Source organism: Panulirus ornatus, chromosome 67 (genome assembly GCF_036320965.1).
Source record: "Panulirus ornatus isolate Po-2019 chromosome 67, ASM3632096v1, whole genome shotgun sequence".
NCBI lineage: Eukaryota > Metazoa > Arthropoda > Malacostraca > Decapoda > Palinuridae > Panulirus > Panulirus ornatus.
The window spans coordinates 15,649,588-15,676,091 of record NC_092290.1 but is presented as its reverse complement, the minus strand read 5'-3'; the positions used below and the strand labels follow the sequence as shown (position 1 = coordinate 15,676,091).

Here is a 26,504-nt window from a genome sequence, read left to right as displayed (position 1 = left end):
GCGAGGTGTGGGCTGTAGATTGGGTTATTCGGAGGAGGGGGGATGTATTGGAAATGAGATGTGAGGACAATGTGTGGTGTGAGGTGGTTTGATTGAGTAAGTAATGTAAGGGTAAGAGAGATGTGTGGAAATAAAAAGAGCGTGGTTGAGAGAGCAGAAGAGGGTGTTTTGAAATGGTTTGGGCACATGGAGAGAATGAGTGAGGAAAGATTGACTGAGAGGATATATGTGTCGGAGGTGGAGGGAACGAGGAGAAGTGGGAGACCAAATTGGAGGTGGAAAGATGGAGTGAAAAAGATTTTGAGTGATCGGGGCCTGAACATGCAGGAGGGTGAGAGGCGGGCAAGGAATAGAGTGAATTGGATCGATGTGGTATTCCGGGGTTGACGTGCTGTCAGTGGATTGAATCAGGGCATGTGAAGCGTCTGGGGTAAACCATGAAAAGTTGTGTGGGGCACGGATGTGGAAAGGGAGCTGTGGTTTCGGGCATTATTGTATGACAGCTAGAGACTGAGTGTGAACGAATGGGGCCTTTGTTGTCTTTTCCTAGAGCTACCTCGCACACATGAGGGGGGAGGGGGATGGTATTCCATGTGTGGCGAGGTGGCGATGGGAAATGAATAAAGGCAGACAGTGTGAATTGTGTGCATGGGTATATATGTATGTGTCTGTGTGTGTATATATATGTGTACATTGAGATGTATAGGTATGTATATTTGCATGTGTGGACGTGTATGTATATAACATGTGTATGGGGGTGGGTTGGGCCATTTCTTTTGTCTGTTTCCTTGCGCTACCTCGCAAACGCAGGAGACAGCGACAAAGCATAATAAATATAAATATGTATATGTATGTATATGTTGAAATGTATAGGTATGTATATGTGCATGTGTGGGCATTTATGTACGTACATGTGTATGTGGGTGGGTTGGGCCACTTCTTTCGTCTGTTTCCTTTCACTACCTCGCTAATGCGGGAGACAGCGACTAAGTATAATAAATAAAAAATATCATTATCATTATCATTTTGCTTTGTCACTGTCTCCCACATTAGTGAGGTAGTGCAAGGAAACAGACGAAAGAATGGCCCAACCCACCGACATACACATGTATGTACATACACGTCCACACACGCAAATATACATACCTATACATCTCAATGTACACATATATATACACACAGACATATACATATATACACATATACATACTTCATACTGTCTGCCTTTATTTATTCCCATTGCCACCTCGCCACATATGGAATAACAACCCCCCCCCTCATGTGTGCGAGGTAGCGCTAGGAAAAGACAACAAAGGCCACATTTGTTCACACTCAGTCTCTAGCTGTCATGTAATAATGCACTGAAACCACAGCTCCCTTTCCACATCCAGGCCCCGCACAACTTTCCATGGTTTACCCCAGACATTTCACAGCCCTTGTTCAATCCACTGACAGCACGTCGACCCCGGTATACCACATTGTTCCAATTCACTCTATTCCTTGCATGCCTTTCACCCTCCTGCATGTTCAGGCCCCTCTCATTCAAAATCTTTTTCACTCCATCTTTCCACCTCCAATTTGGTCTCCCACTTCTCCTTGTTCCCTCCACCTCTGACACATATATCCTCTTGGTCAATCTTTCCTCACTCATTCTCTCCATGTGACCAAACCATTTCAAAATATGCTCTTCTGCTCTCTCAATCACACTCTTTTTATTTCCACACATCTCTCTTATCCTTACATTACTTACTCGATCAAACCACCTCACACCACATATTATCCTCAAACATCTCATTTCCAGCACATCCTCCCTCCTGCGAACAACTCTATCCACAGCCCAAGCCTTACAACCATACAACATTGTTGGAACCACTAATCCTCTGAACATACCCATTTTTGCTTTACGAGATAATGTTCTCGACTTCCAAATATTCTTCAAGGCTCCCAGAATTTTTACCCCTTCCCGCACCCTATGATTCACTTCCGCTTCCATGGTTCCATCCGCTGCCAGGTCCACTCCCAGATATCTAAAACACTTACTTCCTCCAGTTTATCTCCATTCAAACTTACCTCCCAATTGACTTGACCCTCAACCCTACTGAACCTAATTTCCTTGCTCTTATTCACATTTACTCTTAACTTTCTTCTTTCACACACTTTACCAAACTCAGTCACCAGCTTCTGCAGTTTCTCACATGAATCAGCCACCAGCGCTGTATCATAAGCGAACAACAACTGACTCACTTTCCAAGCTCTCTCATCCACAACAGACTGCATACTTGCACCTCTTTCCAAAACTCTTCCATTCACCTCCGTAACAACACCATTAATAAACAAATTAAACAACTATGGAGACATCACACACCCCTGCCGCAAACCTACATTCACTGAGAACCAATCACTTTCCTCTCTTCCTACACGTACACATGCCTTACATCCTCGAGAAAAACTTTTCACTGCCTCTAACAACTTGCCTCACACACCATATATTCTTAATACCTTCCACATAGCATCTCTATCAACTCTATCATATGCCTTCTCCAGATCCATAAATGCTACATACAAATCCATTTGCTTTCCTAAGTATTTCTCACATACATTCTTCAAAGCAAACACCTGATCCACACATCCTCTACCACTTCTGAAACCACATTGCTCTTCCCCAATCTGATGCTCTGTAAATGCCTTCACCCTCTCAATCAATACCCTCCCATATCATTTCATAGGAATACTAAACAAACATATATCTCTGTAATTTGAGCACTCACCTTTGTCCCCTTTGCCTTTGTACAATGGCACTAAGCAAGCATTCTACCAATCCTCAGGCATCTCGTCATGAGTCATACATACATTAAATAACCTTACCAACCAGTCAACAATACAGTCATCCCCTTTTTTAATAAATTCCACTGCAATACCATCCAAACCTGCTGCCTTGCCGGCTTTCATCTTCCACATAGCTTTTACTACCTCTTCTCTGTTTACCAAATCATTTTCCCTAACCCTCTCACTTTGCACACCACCTTGACCAAAACACCCTATATCTACCACTCTATCATCAAACACATTCAACAAACCTTCAAAATACTCACGCCATCTCCTTCTCACATCACCACTACTTGTTATCACCTCCCCATTAGCCCCTTTCACTGAAGTTCCCATTTGTTTCCTTCCAAAACATCTTTTTATTCTCCCTAAAATGTAATGATACTCTCTCACTCCAACTTTCATTTGCCCTCTTTTTCACCTCTTGCACCTTTCTCTTGACCTCCTCCCTCTTTCTTTCATACATCTACTCACTTGCATTATTTCCCTGCAACAATCATCCAAATGCATCTCTCTTCTCTTTCACTTATAATCTTACTTCTTCATCCCACCACTCACTACCCTTTCTAATCTGCCCACCTCCCACGCTTCTCATGCCACAAGCATCTTTTGCGCAAGCCATCACTGATTCCCTAAATACATCCCATTCCTCCCCCACTCCCCTTACCTCCTTTGTTCTCACCTTTTTCCATTTTGTACTCAGTCTCTCCTAGTACTTCCTCACACAAGTCTCCTTCCCAAGCTCACTCTCACTACTCTCTTCACCCTAACATTCTCTCTTCTTTTCTGAAAACCTCTACAAATCTTCACCTTCGCCTCCACAAGATAATGATCAGACATCCCTCCAGTTGCACCTCTCAGCACATTAACATTCAAAAGTCTCTCTTTCGCGTGCCTATCAATTAACACGTAATCCAATAACGCTCTCTGGCCATATCTCCTACTTACATTTTTTTTTTTTTATACTTTGTCGCTGTCTCCCGCGTTTGCGAGGTAGCGCAAGGAAACAGACGAAAGAAATGGCCCAACCCCCCCCCATACACATGTACATACACACGTCCACACACACAAATATACATACCTACACAGCTTTCCATGGTTTACCCCAGACGCTTCACATGCCTTGATTCACTCCACTGACAGCACGTCAACCCCTGTATACCACATCGCTCCAATTCACTCTATTCCTTGCCCTCCTTACACCCTCCTGCATGTTCAGGCCCCGATCACACAAAATCTTTTTCACTCCATCTTTCCACCTCCAATTTGGTCTCCCTCTTCTCCTCGTTCCCTCCACCTCCGACACATATATCCTCTTGGTCAATCTTTCCTCACTCATTCTCTCCATGTGCCCAAACCATTTCAAAACACCCTCTTCTGCTCTCTCAACCACGCTCTTTTTATTTCCACACATCTCTCTTACCCTTACGTTACTTACTCGATCAAACCACCTCACACCACACATTGTCCTCAAACATCTCATTTCCAGCACATCCATCCTCCTGCGCACAACTCTATCCATAGCCCACGCCTTGCAACCATACAACATTGTTGGAACCACTATTCCTTCAAACATACCCATTTTTGCTTTCCGAGATAATGTTCTCGACTTCCACACATTTTTCAAGGCTCCCAAAATTTTCGCCCCCTCCCCCACCCTATGATCCACTTCCGCTTCCATGGTTCCATCCGCTGACAGATCCACTCCCAGATATCTAAAACACTTCACTTCCTCCAGTTTTTCTCCATTCAAACTCACCTCCCAATTGACTTGACCCTCAACCCTACTGTACCTAATAACCTTGCTCTTATTCACATTTACTCTTAACTTTCTTCTTCCACACACTTTACCAAACTCAGTCACCAGCTTCTGCAGTTTCTCACATGAATCAGCCACCAGCGCTGTATCATCAGCGAACAACAACTGACTCACTTCCCAAGCTCTCTCATCCCCAACAGACTTCATACTTGCCCCTCTTTCCAGGACTCTTGCATTTACCTCCCTAACAACCCCATCCATAAACAAATTAAACAACCATGGAGACATCACACACCCCTGCCGCAAACCTACATTCACTGAGAACCAATCACTTTCCTCTCTTCCTACACGTACACATGCCTTACATCCTCGATAAAAACTTTTCACTGCTTCTAACAACTTGCCTCCCACACCATATATTCTTAATACCTTCCACAGAGCATCTCTATCAACTCTATCATATGCCTTCTCCAGATCCATAAATGCTACATACAAATCCTACTTACATACGTATACTTATGTATATCTCTCTTTTTAAACCAGGTATTCCCAATCACCAGTCCTTTTTCACATATAAATCTACAAGCTCTTCACCATTTCCATTTACAACACTGAACACCCCATGCATACCAATTATTCCCTCAACTGCCACATTACTCACCTTTGCATTCAAATCACCCATCACTATAACCAGGTCTCGTGCATCAAAACCACTAACACACTCCTTCAGCTGCTCCCAAAACACTTGCCTCTCATGATCTTTCTTCTCATGCCCAGGTGCATAGGCAACAATAATCACCCATCTCTCTCCATCAACTTTCAGTTTTACCCATATCAATCTAGAGTTTACTTTCTTACACTCTATCATCACATACTCCCACCACTCCTGTTTCAGGAGTAGTGCTACTCCTTCTCTTGCTCTTGTCTTCTCACTAACCCCTGACTTTACACCCAAGACATTCCCAAAACACTCCTCCCCTTTACCCTTGAGCTTTGTTTCACTCAAGAGCCAAAACATCCAGGTTCCTTTCCTCAAATATACTACCTATCTCTCCTTTTTTCTCATCTTAGTTACATCCACACACATTTAGACACCCCAATTTGAGCCTTCAAGGAGGATGAGCACTCCCCGCGTGACTCCTTCTTCTGTTTCCCCTTTTAGAAAGTTAAAATACAAGGAGGGGAGGGTTTCTAACCCCCCCTCCCATTCCCTTTGGGAGGTGGGCAGATTAGAAAGGGTGGTGAGTGGTGGGATGAAGAAGTAAGATTATTAGTGGAAGAGAAGAGAGAGGCATTTGGACGACTTTTGCAGGGAAATAATGCAAATGAGTGGGAGATGTATAAAAGAAAGAGGCAGGAGGTCAAGAGAAAGGTGCAGGAGGTGTAAAAGAGGGCAAATGAGAGTTGAGGTGAGAGAGTATCATTAAATTTTAAGGAGAATAAAAAGATGTTTTGGAAGGAGGTAAATAAAGTGCATAAGACAAGGGAACAAATGGGAACTTCAGTGAAGGGGGCTAATGGGGAGGTGATAACAAGTAGTGGTGATGTGAAAAGATGGAGAGAGTATTTTGAAAGTTTCTTGAATGTGTTTGATAATAGAGTGGCAGATATAGGGTGTTTTTGTCCAGGTGGTGTGCAAAGTCAGAGGGTTAGGGAGAATGATTTGGTAAACAGAGAAGAGGTAGTAAAAGCTTTGCGGAAGATGAAAGCCGCCAAGGCAGCGGGTTTGGATGGTTAGCAGCAGAATTTATCAAAAAAGGGGGTGACTGTATTGTTGACTGGTTGGTGAGGTTATTTAATGTATGTATGACTCACGGTGAGGTGTCAGAGGACTGGCGGAAAGCTTGCATAGTGCCATTGTACAAAGGCAAAGGGGATAAGAGTGAGTGCTCAAATTATAGAAGTATAAGTTTGTTGAGTATTCCTGGGATATTATATGGGAGGGTATTGATTGAAAGGGTGAAGGCATGTACAGAGCATCAGATTGGGGAAGAGCAGTGTGGTTTCAGAAGTGGTAGAGGATGTGTGGATCAGGTGTTTGCTTTGAAAAATGTATGTGAGAAATACTTAGAAAAGCAAACAGATTTGTATGTAGCATTTATGGATCTGGAGAAGGCATATGATAGAGTTGATAGAGATGCTCTGTGGAGGATATTAAGAATATATGGTGCGGGCAGTAAGTTGTTAGAAGCAGTGAAAAGGTTTTATAGAGGATGTAAGGCATGTGTACGTGTAGGAAGAGAGGAAAACGAGTGGTTCTCAGTGAACGCTGGTTTGCGGCAGGGGTGTGTGATGTTTCCATGGTTGTTTAATTTGTTTATGGATGGGGTTGCAAGAGTTTTGGTAAGGGGCAAGTATGCAGGCTTCTGTGGATGAGAGAGCTTGGGAAGCGAGTCAGTTGTTGTTTGCTGATGATACAGCGCTGGTGGCTGATTCAGGTGAGAAACTGCAGAAGCTGGTGACTGAGTTTGGTAAAGTGTGTGAAAGAAGAAAGTTGAGAGTAAATGTGAATAAGAGTAAGGTTATTAGGTACAGTAGGGTTGAGGGACAAGTCAATTGAGAGGTAAGTTTGAATGGAGAAAAACTAGAGGAAGTGAAGTGTTTGAGATATCTGGGAGTGGATTTGGCAGCGGATGGAACCATGTAAGCAGAAGTGAATCATTGGGGGGGGGGGGGGGGGGGGAGAGTTCTGGGAGCCTTGAAGAATGTGTGGAAGTCGAGAACGTTATCTTGGATAGCAAAAATGGGTATGATTGAAGGAATAGTGGTTCCAACAATTTTATATGGTTGCGAGGTGTGGGCTGTAGATTGGGTTATTCGGAGGAGGGGGGATGTATTGGAAATGAGATGTGAGGACAATGTGTGGTGTGAGGTGGTTTGATTGAGTAAGTAATGTAAGGGTAAGAGAGATGTGTGGAAATAAAAAGAGCGTGGTTGAGAGAGCAGAAGAGGGTGTTTTGAAATGGTTTGGGCACATGGAGAGAATGAGTGAGGAAAGATTGACTGAGAGGATATATGTGTCGGAGGTGGAGGGAACGAGGAGAAGTGGGAGACCAAATTGGAGGTGGAAAGATGGAGTGAAAAAGATTTTGAGTGATCGGGGCCTGAACATGCAGGAGGGTGAGAGGCGGGCAAGGAATAGAGTGAATTGGATCGATGTGGTATTCCGGGGTTGACGTGCTGTCAGTGGATTGAATCAGGGCATGTGAAGCGTCTGGGGTAAACCATGAAAAGTTGTGTGGGGCATGGATGTGGAAAGGGAGCTGTGGTTTCGGGCATTATTGTATGACAGCTAGAGACTGAGTGTGAACGAATGGGGCCTTTGTTGTCTTTTCCTAGAGCTACCTCGCACACATGAGGGGGGAGGGGGATGGTATTCCATGTGTGGCGAGGTGGCGATGGGAAATGAATAAAGGCAGACAGTGTGAATTGTGTGCATGGGTATATATGTATGTGTCTGTGTGTGTATATATATGTGTACATTGAGATGTATAGGTATGTATATTTGCATGTGTGGACGTGTATGTATATAACATGTGTATGGGGGTGGGTTGGGCCATTTCTTTTGTCTGTTTCCTTGCGCTACCTCGCAAACGCAGGAGACAGCGACAAAGCATAATAAATATAAATATGTATATGTATGTATATGTTGAAATGTATAGGTATGTATATGTGCATGTGTGGGCATTTATGTACGTACATGTGTATGTGGGTGGGTTGGGCCACTTCTTTCGTCTGTTTCCTTTCACTACCTCGCTAATGCGGGAGACAGCGACTAAGTATAATAAATAAAAAATATCATTATCATTATCATTTTGCTTTGTCACTGTCTCCCACATTAGTGAGGTAGTGCAAGGAAACAGACGAAAGAATGGCCCAACCCACCGACATACACATGTATGTACATACACGTCCACACACGCAAATATACATACCTATACATCTCAATGTACACATATATATACACACAGACATATACATATATACACATATACATACTTCATACTGTCTGCCTTTATTTATTCCCATTGCCACCTCGCCACATATGGAATAACAACCCCCCCCCCTCATGTGTGCGAGGTAGCGCTAGGAAAAGACAACAAAGGCCACATTTGTTCACACTCAGTCTCTAGCTGTCATGTAATAATGCACTGAAACCACAGCTCCCTTTCCACATCCAGGCCCCGCACAACTTTCCATGGTTTACCCCAGACATTTCACAGCCCTTGTTCAATCCACTGACAGCACGTCGACCCCGGTATACCACATTGTTCCAATTCACTCTATTCCTTGCATGCCTTTCACCCTCCTGCATGTTCAGGCCCCTCTCATTCAAAATCTTTTTCACTCCATCTTTCCACCTCCAATTTGGTCTCCCACTTCTCCTTGTTCCCTCCACCTCTGACACATATATCCTCTTGGTCAATCTTTCCTCACTCATTCTCTCCATGTGACCAAACCATTTCAAAATATGCTCTTCTGCTCTCTCAATCACACTCTTTTTATTTCCACACATCTCTCTTATCCTTACATTACTTACTCGATCAAACCACCTCACACCACATATTATCCTCAAACATCTCATTTCCAGCACATCCTCCCTCCTGCGAACAACTCTATCCACAGCCCAAGCCTTACAACCATACAACATTGTTGGAACCACTAATCCTCTGAACATACCCATTTTTGCTTTACGAGATAATGTTCTCGACTTCCAAATATTCTTCAAGGCTCCCAGAATTTTTACCCCTTCCCGCACCCTATGATTCACTTCCGCTTCCATGGTTCCATCCGCTGCCAGGTCCACTCCCAGATATCTAAAACACTTACTTCCTCCAGTTTATCTCCATTCAAACTTACCTCCCAATTGACTTGACCCTCAACCCTACTGAACCTAATTTCCTTGCTCTTATTCACATTTACTCTTAACTTTCTTCTTTCACACACTTTACCAAACTCAGTCACCAGCTTCTGCAGTTTCTCACATGAATCAGCCACCAGCGCTGTATCATAAGCGAACAACAACTGACTCACTTTCCAAGCTCTCTCATCCACAACAGACTGCATACTTGCACCTCTTTCCAAAACTCTTCCATTCACCTCCGTAACAACACCATTAATAAACAAATTAAACAACTATGGAGACATCACACACCCCTGCCGCAAACCTACATTCACTGAGAACCAATCACTTTCCTCTCTTCCTACACGTACACATGCCTTACATCCTCGAGAAAAACTTTTCACTGCCTCTAACAACTTGCCTCACACACCATATATTCTTAATACCTTCCACATAGCATCTCTATCAACTCTATCATATGCCTTCTCCAGATCCATAAATGCTACATACAAATCCATTTGCTTTCCTAAGTATTTCTCACATACATTCTTCAAAGCAAACACCTGATCCACACATCCTCTACCACTTCTGAAACCACATTGCTCTTCCCCAATCTGATGCTCTGTAAATGCCTTCACCCTCTCAATCAATACCCTCCCATATCATTTCATAGGAATACTAAACAAACATATATCTCTGTAATTTGAGCACTCACCTTTGTCCCCTTTGCCTTTGTACAATGGCACTAAGCAAGCATTCTACCAATCCTCAGGCATCTCGTCATGAGTCATACATACATTAAATAACCTTACCAACCAGTCAACAATACAGTCATCCCCTTTTTTAATAAATTCCACTGCAATACCATCCAAACCTGCTGCCTTGCCGGCTTTCATCTTCCACATAGCTTTTACTACCTCTTCTCTGTTTACCAAATCATTTTCCCTAACCCTCTCACTTTGCACACCACCTTGACCAAAACACCCTATATCTACCACTCTATCATCAAACACATTCAACAAACCTTCAAAATACTCACGCCATCTCCTTCTCACATCACCACTACTTGTTATCACCTCCCCATTAGCCCCTTTCACTGAAGTTCCCATTTGTTTCCTTCCAAAACATCTTTTTATTCTCCCTAAAATGTAATGATACTCTCTCACTCCAACTTTCATTTGCCCTCTTTTTCACCTCTTGCACCTTTCTCTTGACCTCCTCCCTCTTTCTTTCATACATCTACTCACTTGCATTATTTCCCTGCAACAATCATCCAAATGCATCTCTCTTCTCTTTCACTTATAATCTTACTTCTTCATCCCACCACTCACTACCCTTTCTAATCTGCCCACCTCCCACGCTTCTCATGCCACAAGCATCTTTTGCGCAAGCCATCACTGATTCCCTAAATACATCCCATTCCTCCCCCACTCCCCTTACCTCCTTTGTTCTCACCTTTTTCCATTTTGTACTCAGTCTCTCCTAGTACTTCCTCACACAAGTCTCCTTCCCAAGCTCACTCTCACTACTCTCTTCACCCTAACATTCTCTCTTCTTTTCTGAAAACCTCTACAAATCTTCACCTTCGCCTCCACAAGATAATGATCAGACATCCCTCCAGTTGCACCTCTCAGCACATTAACATTCAAAAGTCTCTCTTTCGCGTGCCTATCAATTAACACGTAATCCAATAACGCTCTCTGGCCATATCTCCTACTTACATTTTTTTTTTTTTTATACTTTGTCGCTGTCTCCCGCGTTTGCGAGGTAGCGCAAGGAAACAGACGAAAGAAATGGCCCAACCCCCCCCCCATACACATGTACATACACACGTCCACACACACAAATATACATACCTACACAGCTTTCCATGGTTTACCCCAGACGCTTCACATGCCTTGATTCACTCCACTGACAGCACGTCAACCCCTGTATACCACATCGCTCCAATTCACTCTATTCCTTGCCCTCCTTACACCCTCCTGCATGTTCAGGCCCCGATCACACAAAATCTTTTTCACTCCATCTTTCCACCTCCAATTTGGTCTCCCTCTTCTCCTCGTTCCCTCCACCTCCGACACATATATCCTCTTGGTCAATCTTTCCTCACTCATTCTCTCCATGTGCCCAAACCATTTCAAAACACCCTCTTCTGCTCTCTCAACCACGCTCTTTTTATTTCCACACATCTCTCTTACCCTTACGTTACTTACTCGATCAAACCACCTCACACCACACATTGTCCTCAAACATCTCATTTCCAGCACATCCATCCTCCTGCGCACAACTCTATCCATAGCCCACGCCTTGCAACCATACAACATTGTTGGAACCACTATTCCTTCAAACATACCCATTTTTGCTTTCCGAGATAATGTTCTCGACTTCCACACATTTTTCAAGGCTCCCAAAATTTTCGCCCCCTCCCCCACCCTATGATCCACTTCCGCTTCCATGGTTCCATCCGCTGACAGATCCACTCCCAGATATCTAAAACACTTCACTTCCTCCAGTTTTTCTCCATTCAAACTCACCTCCCAATTGACTTGACCCTCAACCCTACTGTACCTAATAACCTTGCTCTTATTCACATTTACTCTTAACTTTCTTCTTCCACACACTTTACCAAACTCAGTCACCAGCTTCTGCAGTTTCTCACATGAATCAGCCACCAGCGCTGTATCATCAGCGAACAACAACTGACTCACTTCCCAAGCTCTCTCATCCCCAACAGACTTCATACTTGCCCCTCTTTCCAGGACTCTTGCATTTACCTCCCTAACAACCCCATCCATAAACAAATTAAACAACCATGGAGACATCACACACCCCTGCCGCAAACCTACATTCACTGAGAACCAATCACTTTCCTCTCTTCCTACACGTACACATGCCTTACATCCTCGATAAAAACTTTTCACTGCTTCTAACAACTTGCCTCCCACACCATATATTCTTAATACCTTCCACAGAGCATCTCTATCAACTCTATCATATGCCTTCTCCAGATCCATAAATGCTACATACAAATCCTACTTACATACGTATACTTATGTATATCTCTCTTTTTAAACCAGGTATTCCCAATCACCAGTCCTTTTTCACATATAAATCTACAAGCTCTTCACCATTTCCATTTACAACACTGAACACCCCATGCATACCAATTATTCCCTCAACTGCCACATTACTCACCTTTGCATTCAAATCACCCATCACTATAACCAGGTCTCGTGCATCAAAACCACTAACACACTCCTTCAGCTGCTCCCAAAACACTTGCCTCTCATGATCTTTCTTCTCATGCCCAGGTGCATAGGCAACAATAATCACCCATCTCTCTCCATCAACTTTCAGTTTTACCCATATCAATCTAGAGTTTACTTTCTTACACTCTATCATCACATACTCCCACCACTCCTGTTTCAGGAGTAGTGCTACTCCTTCTCTTGCTCTTGTCTTCTCACTAACCCCTGACTTTACACCCAAGACATTCCCAAAACACTCCTCCCCTTTACCCTTGAGCTTTGTTTCACTCAAGAGCCAAAACATCCAGGTTCCTTTCCTCAAATATACTACCTATCTCTCCTTTTTTCTCATCTTAGTTACATCCACACACATTTAGACACCCCAATTTGAGCCTTCAAGGAGGATGAGCACTCCCCGCGTGACTCCTTCTTCTGTTTCCCCTTTTAGAAAGTTAAAATACAAGGAGGGGAGGGTTTCTAACCCCCCCTCCCATTCCCTTTGGGAGGTGGGCAGATTAGAAAGGGTGGTGAGTGGTGGGATGAAGAAGTAAGATTATTAGTGGAAGAGAAGAGAGAGGCATTTGGACGACTTTTGCAGGGAAATAATGCAAATGAGTGGGAGATGTATAAAAGAAAGAGGCAGGAGGTCAAGAGAAAGGTGCAGGAGGTGTAAAAGAGGGCAAATGAGAGTTGAGGTGAGAGAGTATCATTAAATTTTAAGGAGAATAAAAAGATGTTTTGGAAGGAGGTAAATAAAGTGCATAAGACAAGGGAACAAATGGGAACTTCAGTGAAGGGGGCTAATGGGGAGGTGATAACAAGTAGTGGTGATGTGAAAAGATGGAGAGAGTATTTTGAAAGTTTCTTGAATGTGTTTGATAATAGAGTGGCAGATATAGGGTGTTTTTGTCCAGGTGGTGTGCAAAGTCAGAGGGTTAGGGAGAATGATTTGGTAAACAGAGAAGAGGTAGTAAAAGCTTTGCGGAAGATGAAAGCCGCCAAGGCAGCGGGTTTGGATGGTTAGCAGCAGAATTTATCAAAAAAGGGGGTGACTGTATTGTTGACTGGTTGGTGAGGTTATTTAATGTATGTATGACTCACGGTGAGGTGTCAGAGGACTGGCGGAAAGCTTGCATAGTGCCATTGTACAAAGGCAAAGGGGATAAGAGTGAGTGCTCAAATTATAGAAGTATAAGTTTGTTGAGTATTCCTGGGATATTATATGGGAGGGTATTGATTGAAAGGGTGAAGGCATGTACAGAGCATCAGATTGGGGAAGAGCAGTGTGGTTTCAGAAGTGGTAGAGGATGTGTGGATCAGGTGTTTGCTTTGAAAAATGTATGTGAGAAATACTTAGAAAAGCAAACAGATTTGTATGTAGCATTTATGGATCTGGAGAAGGCATATGATAGAGTTGATAGAGATGCTCTGTGGAGGATATTAAGAATATATGGTGCGGGCAGTAAGTTGTTAGAAGCAGTGAAAAGGTTTTATAGAGGATGTAAGGCATGTGTACGTGTAGGAAGAGAGGAAAACGAGTGGTTCTCAGTGAACGCTGGTTTGCGGCAGGGGTGTGTGATGTTTCCATGGTTGTTTAATTTGTTTATGGATGGGGTTGCAAGAGTTTTGGTAAGGGGCAAGTATGCAGGCTTCTGTGGATGAGAGAGCTTGGGAAGCGAGTCAGTTGTTGTTTGCTGATGATACAGCGCTGGTGGCTGATTCAGGTGAGAAACTGCAGAAGCTGGTGACTGAGTTTGGTAAAGTGTGTGAAAGAAGAAAGTTGAGAGTAAATGTGAATAAGAGTAAGGTTATTAGGTACAGTAGGGTTGAGGGACAAGTCAATTGAGAGGTAAGTTTGAATGGAGAAAAACTAGAGGAAGTGAAGTGTTTGAGATATCTGGGAGTGGATTTGGCAGCGGATGGAACCATGTAAGCAGAAGTGAATCATTGGGTGGGGGGGGGGGGGGGGGGCGAAAGTTCTGGGAGCCTTGAAGAATGTGTGGAAGTCGAGAACGTTATCTTGGATAGCAAAAATGGGTATGTTTGAAAGAATAGTGGTTCCAACAATGATATATGGTTGTGAGGCGTGGGCTATAGATAAAGTTGTGCGGAGGAGGATGGATGTGCTGGAAATGAGATGTTTGAGGACAATATGTGGTGTGAGGTGGTTTGATCGAGTAAGTAATGAAAGGGTAAGAGAGATGTGTGATAATATGAAGAGTGTGGTTGAGAGAGCAGAAGAGGGTGTTTTGAAATGGTTTTGGTCACATGGAAAGAATGAGTGAGGAAAGATTGACCAAGAGGATATATATGTCAGAGGTGGAGGGAACGAGGAGAAGTGGGAGACCAAATTGAAAAAGATTTTGATTGATCGGGGCCTGAACATGCCGGAGGGTGAAAGGCGTGCAAGGAATAGAGTGAATTGGAACAATGTGGTATACCGGGGTCGACGTGTTGTCAATGGATTGAACCAGGGCATGTGAAGCGTCTGGGATAAACCATGGAAAGTTCCGTGGGGCCAGGATGTGGAAAGGGAGCTGTGGTTTCGGTGCATTATACATGACTGCTAGAGACTGAGTGTGAACAAATATGGCCTCTGTTGTCTTTTCCTAGCACTACCTCGCACACATGTGGGGGAAGGGGGGTTGATATTTCATGTGTGGCGGGGTGGCGACGGGAATGAATAAGGTCAGACAGCATGAACTATGTACATGTGTATATATATGCATATGTCTGTGTGTGTATATATATGTATACGTTGAGATGTATAGGTATGTATATGTGTGTGTGTGGACGTCTATGTATATACATGTGTATGTGGGTGGGTCGGGGCATTCTTTTATCTATTTCCTTGCTCTACCTCGCTAACGCGGGAGAATCCGACACAGTATAAGTATATACTATTTTCATTTGTTTATTTACTTTGTCGCTGTCTCCCACTTTAGCGAAGTCACGCAAGAAAACCGACAAAAGAATGGCCCAACCCACCCACGTACATATGTATATACATACATGTCCACACAACCACATACACATAACTATACATTTCAATGTATCCATAAATATACACACACAGACATATACATCTATACACATGTACATAATTCATACTTGCTGCCTTTAATCATTCCCGTCGCCACCTCGTCACACATGCAATGACAACCCCCACGTATCATAGAAGGCGACTAAAGGGAACGGAATCGGGGGGCTAGAAACCCTCCCCTACTTGTATTTCAACTTTCTAAAAGGGGAAACAGAAGGAATCAGGCGGGGAGTGCTCATCCTCCTCAAAGGATCAGATTGGGGTGTTTAAATGTGTGTGGATGTAACCAAGATGAGAAAAAGGAGAGACAGATAGTATGTTTGAGGAAAGGAACCCGGATGTTTTGGCTCCGAGTGAAACGAAGCTCAAGGGTAAAGGGGAAGAGTGGTTTGGGAATGTTTTGAGAGTAAAGTCAGGGGTTGGTGAGAAGACAAGAGCAAGGGAAGGAGTAGCACTATTCCTGAAACAGGAGTTGTTGGAGTATGCGATAGGGTGTAAGAATGCAAACTGTAGCTACACTGATATAGGTAAAACTGAAAGTTGATGGAGAGAGATTGGTAATTATTGGTGCCGATGCACCTGGGCATGAGAAGAAAGATCATGAGGGGCAAGCATTTTGGGAACAGCTTAGGGCAGTTGAGGTAATAACTGGTGTAAATGGGGTGTTCAGTGATGTAAATGAAAATGGTGAAGAGCTTGTAGGCTTGTGTGCAGAAAAAGAACTGGTGATTGGGAATACCTGGTTTAATAAGAGAGGTATACATAAGTATAAGTATGTAAGTAGGAGAGATGGCCAGAGAGTGTTATTGGATTACGTGTTAATTGATAGGCACGTGAAAGAGAGACTTTTGAATGTTAATGTATTGAGAGGTGCAACTGGAGGGATGTCTGATCATCATCTTGTGCAGGTGAAGGTGAAGATTTGTAGAGGTTTTCAGAATAGAAGAATGTGGGGGCAAAGAGAATGGTGAAAGTAAGTGAGCTTGGGAAGGAGACTTGTGTGAGGAAGTACCAGGAGAGACTGAGTGCAAAATGGAAAAAGGTGGGAGCAAAGGATGTAAGGGGAGTGGGGGAAGAATGGGATGTATTAAGAGAAGCAGTGATGGCTTGTGCAAAAGATGCTTGTGGCATGAGAAGCATGGGAGGTGGGCAGATTAGAAAGGGTAGTGAGTGGTGGGATGAAGAAGTAACATTATTAGTGAAAGAGAAGAGAGAGGAATTTGGACGATTTTTGCAGGGAAATAGTGCAAATGACTGGGAAATGTACACAAGAAAAGGCAAAAGGTCAAGAGAAAGGTGCAAGAGTTAAAAAAGAGGGCAAATGAGAGTTGGGGTGAGAGAGTATCATTACATCTTAGGGAGAATAAAAAAATGTTCTGGAAGGAGATAAATAAAGTGCGTAAGACAAGAGAACAAATGGGAACATCAGTGAAGGGGGTTAATGGGGAGGTAATAACAAGTAGTGGTGAAGTGAGAAGGAGATGGAGTGAGTATTTTGAAGGTTTGTTGAATGTGTTAGATGATAAGAGTGGCAGATATAGGATGTTTGGGTCGAGGTGGTGCGTGAAGTGAGAGGGTTAGGGAGAATGGTTTGGTAAACAGAAAGGAGGTAGTGAAAGCTTTGTGGAAGATGAAAGCCAGCAAGGCAGCGGGTTTGGATGGTATTGCAGTGGAATTTATTAAAAAAGGGGGTGACTATGTTGTTGACTGGTTGGTAAGGATATCTAATGTATGTGTGGCTCATGGTGAAATGCCTGACAGTTGGCAGAATGCATGCATAGTGCCACTGTACAAAGGAAAAGGGGATCAAAGTGAGTGTTCAAATTATGGAGGTGCAAGTTCGTTGAGTGTTCCTGGGAAATGATATGGGAGGGTATTGATTGAGAGGGTGAAGGCATGTACAGAGCATCAGATTGGGGAAGAGCACTGTGGTTTCAGAAGTGGTAGATGATGTTGCCAGAAGCAGTGAAAAGTTTTTATCAAAGATGTAAGGCATGTGTACGAGTAGGAAGTGAGGAAAGTGACTGGTTCTAAGTGAATGTCGGTTTGCGGCAGGGGTGTGTGATGTCACCATGGTTGTTTAATTTGTTTATGGATGGGGTTTTTAGGGAGGTGAATGCAAGAGTTTTGGAGAGAGGGGCAAGTATACAGTCTGCTGTGGATGAGAGGGCTCGGGAAGTGAGTCAGTTGTTGTTCACTGATGATACAGCACTGGTGGCTGATTCGGGTGAGAAACTGCAGAAGGTGGTAACTGAGTTTCGTAAAGTGTGTGAAAGAAGAAAGCTGAGAGTAAATGTGAATAAGAGCAAGGTTATTAGGTACAAGAGGGTTGAGGAACAAGTCGAACAGAGGTAAGTTTGACTGGAGAAAACCTGGAGGAAGTGAAATGCTTTAGATATCTGGGAATGGATTTGGCAGCGGATGGAACCATGGAAGAGGAAGTGAGTCACAGAGTGGGGAGGGGGCAAAAGTGCTGGGAGCACTGAAAAATGTGTGGAAGTCGAGAACATTATCTAGGAAAGCAAAAATGAGTACGTTTGAAGGAATAGTGGTTCCAACAAAGCTATATGGTTGTGAAGCATGGGCTATGGATAGGGTTGTACAGAGGAGGATGGGCATGTTGGAAATGAGATGTTTGAGGACAATATATGGTGTGAGGTGGTTTGATCGAGTAAGTAATGAAAGGATGAGAGAGATGTGTGGTTATATAAAGAGTGTGGTTGAGAGAGCAGAAGAGGGTGTTTTGAAATGGTTTGGTCACATTCAAAGAATGAGTGAGGAAAGATTGACCAAGAGGATATGTGTGTCAGAGGTGGAGGGAATGAGGGGAAGTGGGAGACCAAATTGGAGGTGGAAAGATGGAGTGAAAAAGATTTTGAGTGATCGGGGCCTGAACATGCAGGAGGGTGAAAGGCATGCAAGGAATAGAGTGAACTGGAACAATGTGGTACACCGGGGTGGATGTGCTGCCAATGGATTGAACCAGGGAATGTGAATCGCCTGGGGTAAACCATGGAAAGTTCTGTGGGGGCCTGGATGTGGAAAGGGAGCTGTGGTTTCGATGCATTATTACATGACTGCTAGAGACTGAGTGTGAATGAATGTGGCCTTTGTTGTCTTTTCCTAGCGCTACCTCGCGCACATGAGGGTGGAGGGGGTTGTTATTTCATGTGTGGCGGGGTGGCGAAGGGAATGAATAATGGCAGACAGTATGAATTATGTACATGTGTATACATGTATGTCTGTGTGTGTGTATATATATGCATACATTAAGATGTATAGGTATGTCTATGCGCATGTGCATGTGTATGTATATACATGTGTATGTGGGTGGGTTGGGCCATTCTTTCATCTGTTTCCTTGCGCTACCTCGCTAACGCAGGAGAGCAACAAAGCATAATAAATAAACAAATATTATATTATTTTGCTTTGTCGCTGTCTCCCGCGTTTGCGAGGTAGCGCAAGGAAACAGACGAAAGAAATGGCCCAACCCACCCCCATACACATGTATATACACACACGTCCACACACGCAAATATACATACCTATACATCTCAATGTACACATATATATACACACACAGTCACATACATATATACCCATGCACACAATTCACACTGTCTGCCTTTATTCATTCCCATCGCCTCCTCACCACACATGGAATACCATCCCCCTCCCCCCTCATGTGTGCGGGGTAGCGCAAGGAAAAGACAACAAAGGCCTCATTCGTTCACACTCAGTCTCTAGCAGTCATGCAATAATGCCCGATACCACAGCTCCCTTTCCACATCCAGGCCCCACACAGCTTTCCATGGTTTACCCCAGACGCTTCACATGCCCTGATTCAATCCACTGACAGCACATCAACCCCGGTATACCACATCGATCCAATTCACTCTATTCCTTGCCCGCCTTTCACCCTCCTGCATGTTCAGGCCCCGATCACTCAAAATCTTTTTCACTCCACCTTTCCACCTCCAATTTGGTCTCCCTCTTCTCCTCGTTCCCTCCACCTCCGACACATATATCCTCTTGGTCAATCTTTCCTCACTCATTCTCTCCATGTGCCCAAACCATTTCAAAACACCCTCTTCTGCTCTCTCAACCACGCGCTTTTTATTTCCACACATCAAACATCACACCACATACTGTTGTCCTCAAACATTTCATATATATATGTACATGTGTGTATATGGGTGTACATAAGTGGATGGGTCTTTCTTCGTTAGTTTCCTGGCACTAAATCATGAAATGGCGATCAAGTAAAAGTAACAAGTGTATATATACATATCCTTGACAACCCTTCCTCACTCACTCCCTCCACATGTCCAAACAACTTCACCCCTTCTGCCCTCTCAACTACACTCCTTTTATTACCAAACATCTCCCTCGTCCTTTCATTACTTACTAAATCAAACCACCCCACACCACACACTGTCCTGAAACATCTCATTTCCAACACACCCACCATCCTTCGCACAACCCTATCTATAGCCCATGCCTCACAGCTATATAATACTGTCGGACCCACTATCCCTTCAAACATACCCATTTTTGCTCTCTGAGATAAAGTTCTCTCTTTCCACACATTCCCTATCGCTCCCAGAACCTTCACACCCTCCCCCATCCCGTGACTCACCTCCGCTTCCATGGTTCCATTCCATGGTGTACCCCAGACATTTCACATGCCATGGTTCAGTCTACTAACAGCACGTCGACCCCAGTACACCACATCGTTCCAATTTACTCTATTCCTTGCATGCCTCTCACCCTACAGTATGTTCAGGCCCTGATCACTTAAAATCTTTTCACTCCATCCTTCCACCTCCAAATTGGTCTCCTGCTTCTCCTCCTTCCCTCCACCTCTGACACATATATCCTCTTTGTGAACCTTTCCTCACTCATTCTCTCCGTATGTCCAAACCATTTCAAAACACTCTCTTCTGCTCTCAACCACTCTTTTCATTTCTGCACATCTCTCTTATCCTTTCATTATTTACTCGATCAAACCACCTCACACCACATACTGTCCTCAAACATTTCATTTCCAACACATCCACCCTCCTCCATACAATCCTATCTATAGCCAATGCCCTGCAGCCTTATAATATTGTTGGAACTACCATTCCTTCAAACATAACCATTTCTGTTCTCCAAGATAGTGTTCTCTCCTTCCACACATTCCTTATCACTCCCAGAACCTTCGCCCCTTCCCTGAACCTGTGACTTACTTGTGCTTCCATGGTTCTATTCGCTGCTAAGTCCAATTCCAGATATCTAAAATGCTTCACTTCCTCCAATTTTTCTCCATTCAAACTTAATTCTCAACTAACTTGTCCCTTAAGTCTGCTGAACCTAATAAACTTGCTCTTATTCACATTTTCTCTTTTCATACACTTTTCCAAACTCAGTAACCAACTTCTGCAGTTTCTCACTCGAATCCAACCCCTATGCGAACAACACCTGACTCACTTCCCAGGCCCTCTCATTCCCAACAAACTGCATACTCACCCCTCTCTCCAAAACTCTTGCATTTACCTCCCTAACTGCCACATCCATAACAAATTAAACAACCATGGGGAGTTTGCACACTCGAGCCATAGACCAACCTTCACTAAGAACCAATCACTCTCCTCTCTTTCTATTCACACACACGCCTCACGTCCTTGATAAAATCTTTGGAAAGGTCACAATTGAGCGAGTGATCAAGCAAATTCCTTCTAATCCACAGGGAAATGAAACACGATAAGTTTCCCAGTACAATTTCATGTAATGATCACATCAGGGGAGATACAAGAAAGAAACATAACCCTCTCCCTCTCTATAACTCCACCATACTTCTGCACAAAACTATCTTAAGCAATGACAGCCACATTCTGAGTGATGAAAATATCATTTTCATTTACATGCCTCAGTCTTACCATTACTACTAATATCTTATCAAAACATCATCATAAGTCTGTTGAAGAAAGGTTTTCTTCATCTTGTGATCGTTCATATTACGTCTAAAGCCAAAATTGCTTTTGCAAACTGTACCTCCAGTCATATGATAAGAGCCAATGGGAAAACAGGTTTCACTTACCAGAATTTTGCTTAATGGCTAACTTTTCAGACATTCTATAACAGGAGTGTTGTCCATACTGTGAACAGTGTTTGATAATACTAAAGGACAAGAACACTGTCATCAACTCTTATTTACTCGTATGAGATGATTACTGTAATCATTTTAAACATTGTGTGGAAATCTATTATCACTGTTTAGTACTTGTACTAAAGATGTCTTACCCATTCTGAATACTGCACACAACAGTGTCTGTAGTTAGTAGATTTTCATTACAAGTCTGATGAAATGAATTAAGTAGGACTACCATGGTTAATACCAAAACAAATTCATGTTAATCTAGATTATTATCATTATTTACTAATACTAAAATTCAGTTACAAAAACACCATTTCAGCCATCATTCAGAAAATTACAATAGCCCAAAGAGGGTCTTAATTCATATTTCAAAGTTCAGCTTCAATCAAAATCTAACAATCATCTCAAAGCATTCTGTACAAAAAGGTATCAGTGTAAGAGAGATAACTCAACAAAATGTTATCATAAAAGTTATCTAGAGTATCAAAATGCATTTCACCAGCAAGAGTAAAAATAGATCAATGAAAGAGTTCTAAAAAAAATTCTTATTACTTGTAAGCATCAGCATTTGTTTATCAGATGTGTCCATCATTTTTGTGTCAATGATTTTGCTTTAAGGTTTTAGTAATATTCAATGTCATAAAAGAAAACAAACGTTTCCAGCTTCCTCAGTGAGCTACCAATCATTTATCCATCGTAAGGCTATTCTTGAAACAAATATACATAAATATGTGCCATTTTGAGTGAGGTAAATTCATTGCTGACGGTGTGAGCTGTCATTAACATCTAATTCTTAGGATAATGTTAATAAACAATGCATGAAGAATAAATCAAAGAACTGAACCAACAAGTGATTAAATCAACAAAATTCAAACAAACATGACGAAAAAGCACGTTAGCGTAAAGGGCTTTGAACCATCAAATTAATCCATCTGTTAGTGAAAGCAGTAAAAACACACAAACACTCACATGAATACATATAAAAAATTCTAAATCGTTCCTCGGGACAATAACTTCAATGTCTCTAACACAATCTCAAAGTAAACTTTAAGAATTTCAATTTGGTTACTTTTATGATTATATTAAAAAGCTATCTATCTATCGAGACCTCCTGCACCCATTCCCTTAAGGGGATTACCATGGCAAAAGATTCTTCATAACTGGTGAACTCTAGTGCTGCTTCTCAGCCTTAAGTGCCTCACCCTTAACAGGTCACTGGCAGAGAGTAACTCCAGTGAAGAGTTTCCAGAGGGTCCCACCTCATGTTCCTACAGACTACTTCTGTATAATGTCTCAACCTAATGTTCCTGCCTACATACTGAAGCTAAACATTATAAAATCTTGCTAAAGTAAAACTTATAATTACTTGGGTACGTAACCTTTGTGAAGTATATTTTGCAGGAAAGCACAATGAACACAGTATGATTTTGATAACTAAATAAACAATGACAGAATGTGGGTTTAATGCAAAATGTCAGACTTCTGTACCTTTACAGCATTTTGGTTCCATTTCAAAATGCACACCCGCAATGATTTTCAAACGTATAATACTCTATCACATTTTTTGGAGACACTACATGCAGACTACCAAACAAAAATGCTGAGGAGATTTACTAAACATAGCTGAACTATTCTTTTTGCACTTTCTATGTGTACAAACTTGACATCAGATCTACAGCACATATGGTGTCAAAATTCTTGGTTATAAACATTCTAATAGCTACATTTTATGTATCCCTTTATCATAGACATACAATATGTGTCCAGTTTTATTACCATAGCTTATGAGATTTTGTTTAAGATTTTACATGCATTACTCTACCTAAAGAAGTCATAACACTTACCAAGTCGACAGACTACATAATACGTCAAAAGCAAAGCAAATATGTTATCTTCATTGTGAAAACTCAATACTTTACAGAAATTTTCTATCCCTGTCTACAATCAATATTGTTTCGGACAGCTTTAACAGATAATAAAAATAGCCTACGGGGAACAACAATATATTCACTGTCTGAATCTACGATAATGGATATGCCGCAGAGTATGATAGTTCATTTCTGCTTTATCTTAAAAACACCGACAACACAGTAAACACCTCAAAACATCACACGCCAGGACTTACAGCAGGACTTTTACTTAACACCACTCGGGACAAAAGACTGAATGCGAGCAAATCCCGTTCCCTGCGCTACTCGAAAGCCATGTGTGAGAAAGGAAGTCTACTGCATGCAAGCACACCAATGTCTCATATTAATGAAAATCATTTATAAGACCGCCATGTGGGGCCGACCACCACAACACACACCACAGAATACAGTGCCATGTTTCACATATGCAAATCAAGGCAGACATGATCACCCATGCATGCAAGTTGCAACCTGGTCTTGCAATCACATCTATAAGGCAAATAAACAAAATGTTGGTACTCATCACCTAAACGAAGGAGAGTGAGAGGAAGATGGGATGATGGAGAGAGAGAGAAGGAGAGTATAGAGAGATAGTGGGATGCAAATTGTTGGTGATGGGTGGTGGAGGAGGCACACGGCCGCCTTCCTCCAACAATCAATAACTCGGAGGCACTCTCCTCTCCCCTTACACTGCCTCCTCCTCCTCTCACTTCCCTCACTCCCCCCTCACGCCCCTACCGCCCATCACCCACTCTCTCCCCGGCACAAATTGATAGGTTCGCCCATAATTACTGTCATTTCAAAAGTCAGGTGGATTTCAAGGATAAATAACCTGTCCCGACTCCCCGCAAAGTCGCTGCAACATGAACAAAGCAAAACTTCCCCAAACACCATTTTCTCTGCCTGACACTTCGTACTGACCTTCTGCAGGCGATGTGCATCCTGCTCCACGCCACTTCGGGACGTTTTTAAGTCTTACAAGTGGCAAATAATCGAGATAAGGCCATGATGCTCCGCGATACCCCGTAAGGAGCGTGATTACAATGTTTATCAATAGATGGCGTTGAGCGGGGATGCCAGGCCACAACAGCGGGTGGGCGGGCCGCGGACGGTGTTGCATATGTTGCAGTCCTGCAACCTTCGAGTGGTGGCCTGAAGGCCTCCACACACGCGCTTCGCCACAGGTCACCAACCTCACTACCACAATACTTGTAGGCAACACCACACTCACATTTGACGCCTTGGTAAATTCTTGTCATAAAGCATACTGCCTTTATGTCACCGTTTGACCAACAAAGCTTCACTGGGAGAAGTGGTTATTACATAAGAACTCCCATTTGTAGTGGTCAACACCCAGGAAGGCAACATATTATACACACTGAGTTACCTGTTACCTCTCGGTCAGCTTAACTCAAGCAATGAATTAAGAGATAGATGTGACCAGGATGTGGATTTAATATTTCAATATCGTGCTCACCAAAGTCCTCGTAGAAGAAAATGTTACCCAAAAACCTGATGGCCAAGACAGCTCAAGGTCAAGATCACTTGCACCGTTATCAAAACAATATTAAATAAATTTTCAATAAGAAATTTACTTGGATATAATGTATTTCAAAAGGTAGGCAGTTAAACTTTTATCAAGACACCAGAAGTAAGTGGGCAGTGAGGGTGATATGAGTCAGTCAGCGTAGATATATAAAGACAGTGTCTGTCATTTGTTACTCTGTGAATAAGGTCAAGATCATGGCTACAGGAGACAGTTCGCTGTACTGAACACATATGGCACTGGATATCTCGATACATATTTTATCTTGAGGGAAATTGTGGATATATTTATTCTAGAAGATGACAGGAATGGTCGGGCTAAAATTTCGTTGCCTGTCACTACAAATTCCTAGTGTAAGAATTTTGAACTTCCTGCACAAACTTGCATTTCTTTTTTTTCTTTTGACCAGATCACCAGAGAACAGTAAACATATGTTTATGAGATGAATATCAAGGAAATATTGTACTTGAAATATTTCCTGTATTCCCTGAGGTAATTCGACAGTATCAATCATATATTGCGGCCCAAGGCTGCGCTATTTCAGTAGCCTGGAAATGTAGTCTCCTTTAAGGTGAGCTTTTACGCGTTTGTACACCCAATGATACAGCCCCGCCTTGCATGGGCTTCCTGCTGTTTCGATGCTGTGTTACACGCAGGAGCAGGGTAAGGTGGCTCTTCTGGGGATATGTCCTCGGTGACGCCGTACTCTTTCCCATCCGCTGATAAAGTCTGTGTACGTGAGCACCAAACTCTGAAACAGTATAAGTTACCACAAAATTTTAGGATAGCCAAGTTCTTCTGCAAAGTTACGCGCTTTATATATATATATATATATATATATATATATATATATATATATATATATATATATATATATATATATATATATATATATATACTGTGGAAGAGGAAGCCTGTGGGGGAAAGAGATGGGGTTAATGTCCAGTCGATCAAGTGGAATGGGGTCTGGGGAGGAGGGAGATTGTGGGTCACAGGGTGAGAGTATATATGGGCTCCTACCATACCAAGGCTCCCATGGGGGTGGGGAGAAGCACGAGTTATGGGACCAATATAGGTGATTGGAAAGAACTATGTATGTGTATGTGTGTGTGTGTGTATATATATATATATATATATATATATATATATATATATATATATATATATATATATATATATATATATATATC

The 26,504-nt window shown here is 42.6% G+C and overlaps 1 protein-coding gene across 2 annotated transcripts in view; it reads right to left on the bottom strand.

The window, feature by feature from the left end:
- The window catches only part of LOC139747124 (uncharacterized), a 105,772-nt gene extending 80,963 nt beyond the window's left edge, over positions 1-24,809 (bottom strand). For both annotated transcript variants that reach the window (XM_071659038.1, XM_071659039.1), the window contains exon 1: positions 24,690-24,809. The gene's annotated coding sequence lies outside the window, so the exon portion shown is untranslated. The remainder of the gene's footprint in view (positions 1-24,689) is intronic.
- Positions 24,810-26,504: the final 1,695 nt, after the last annotated feature.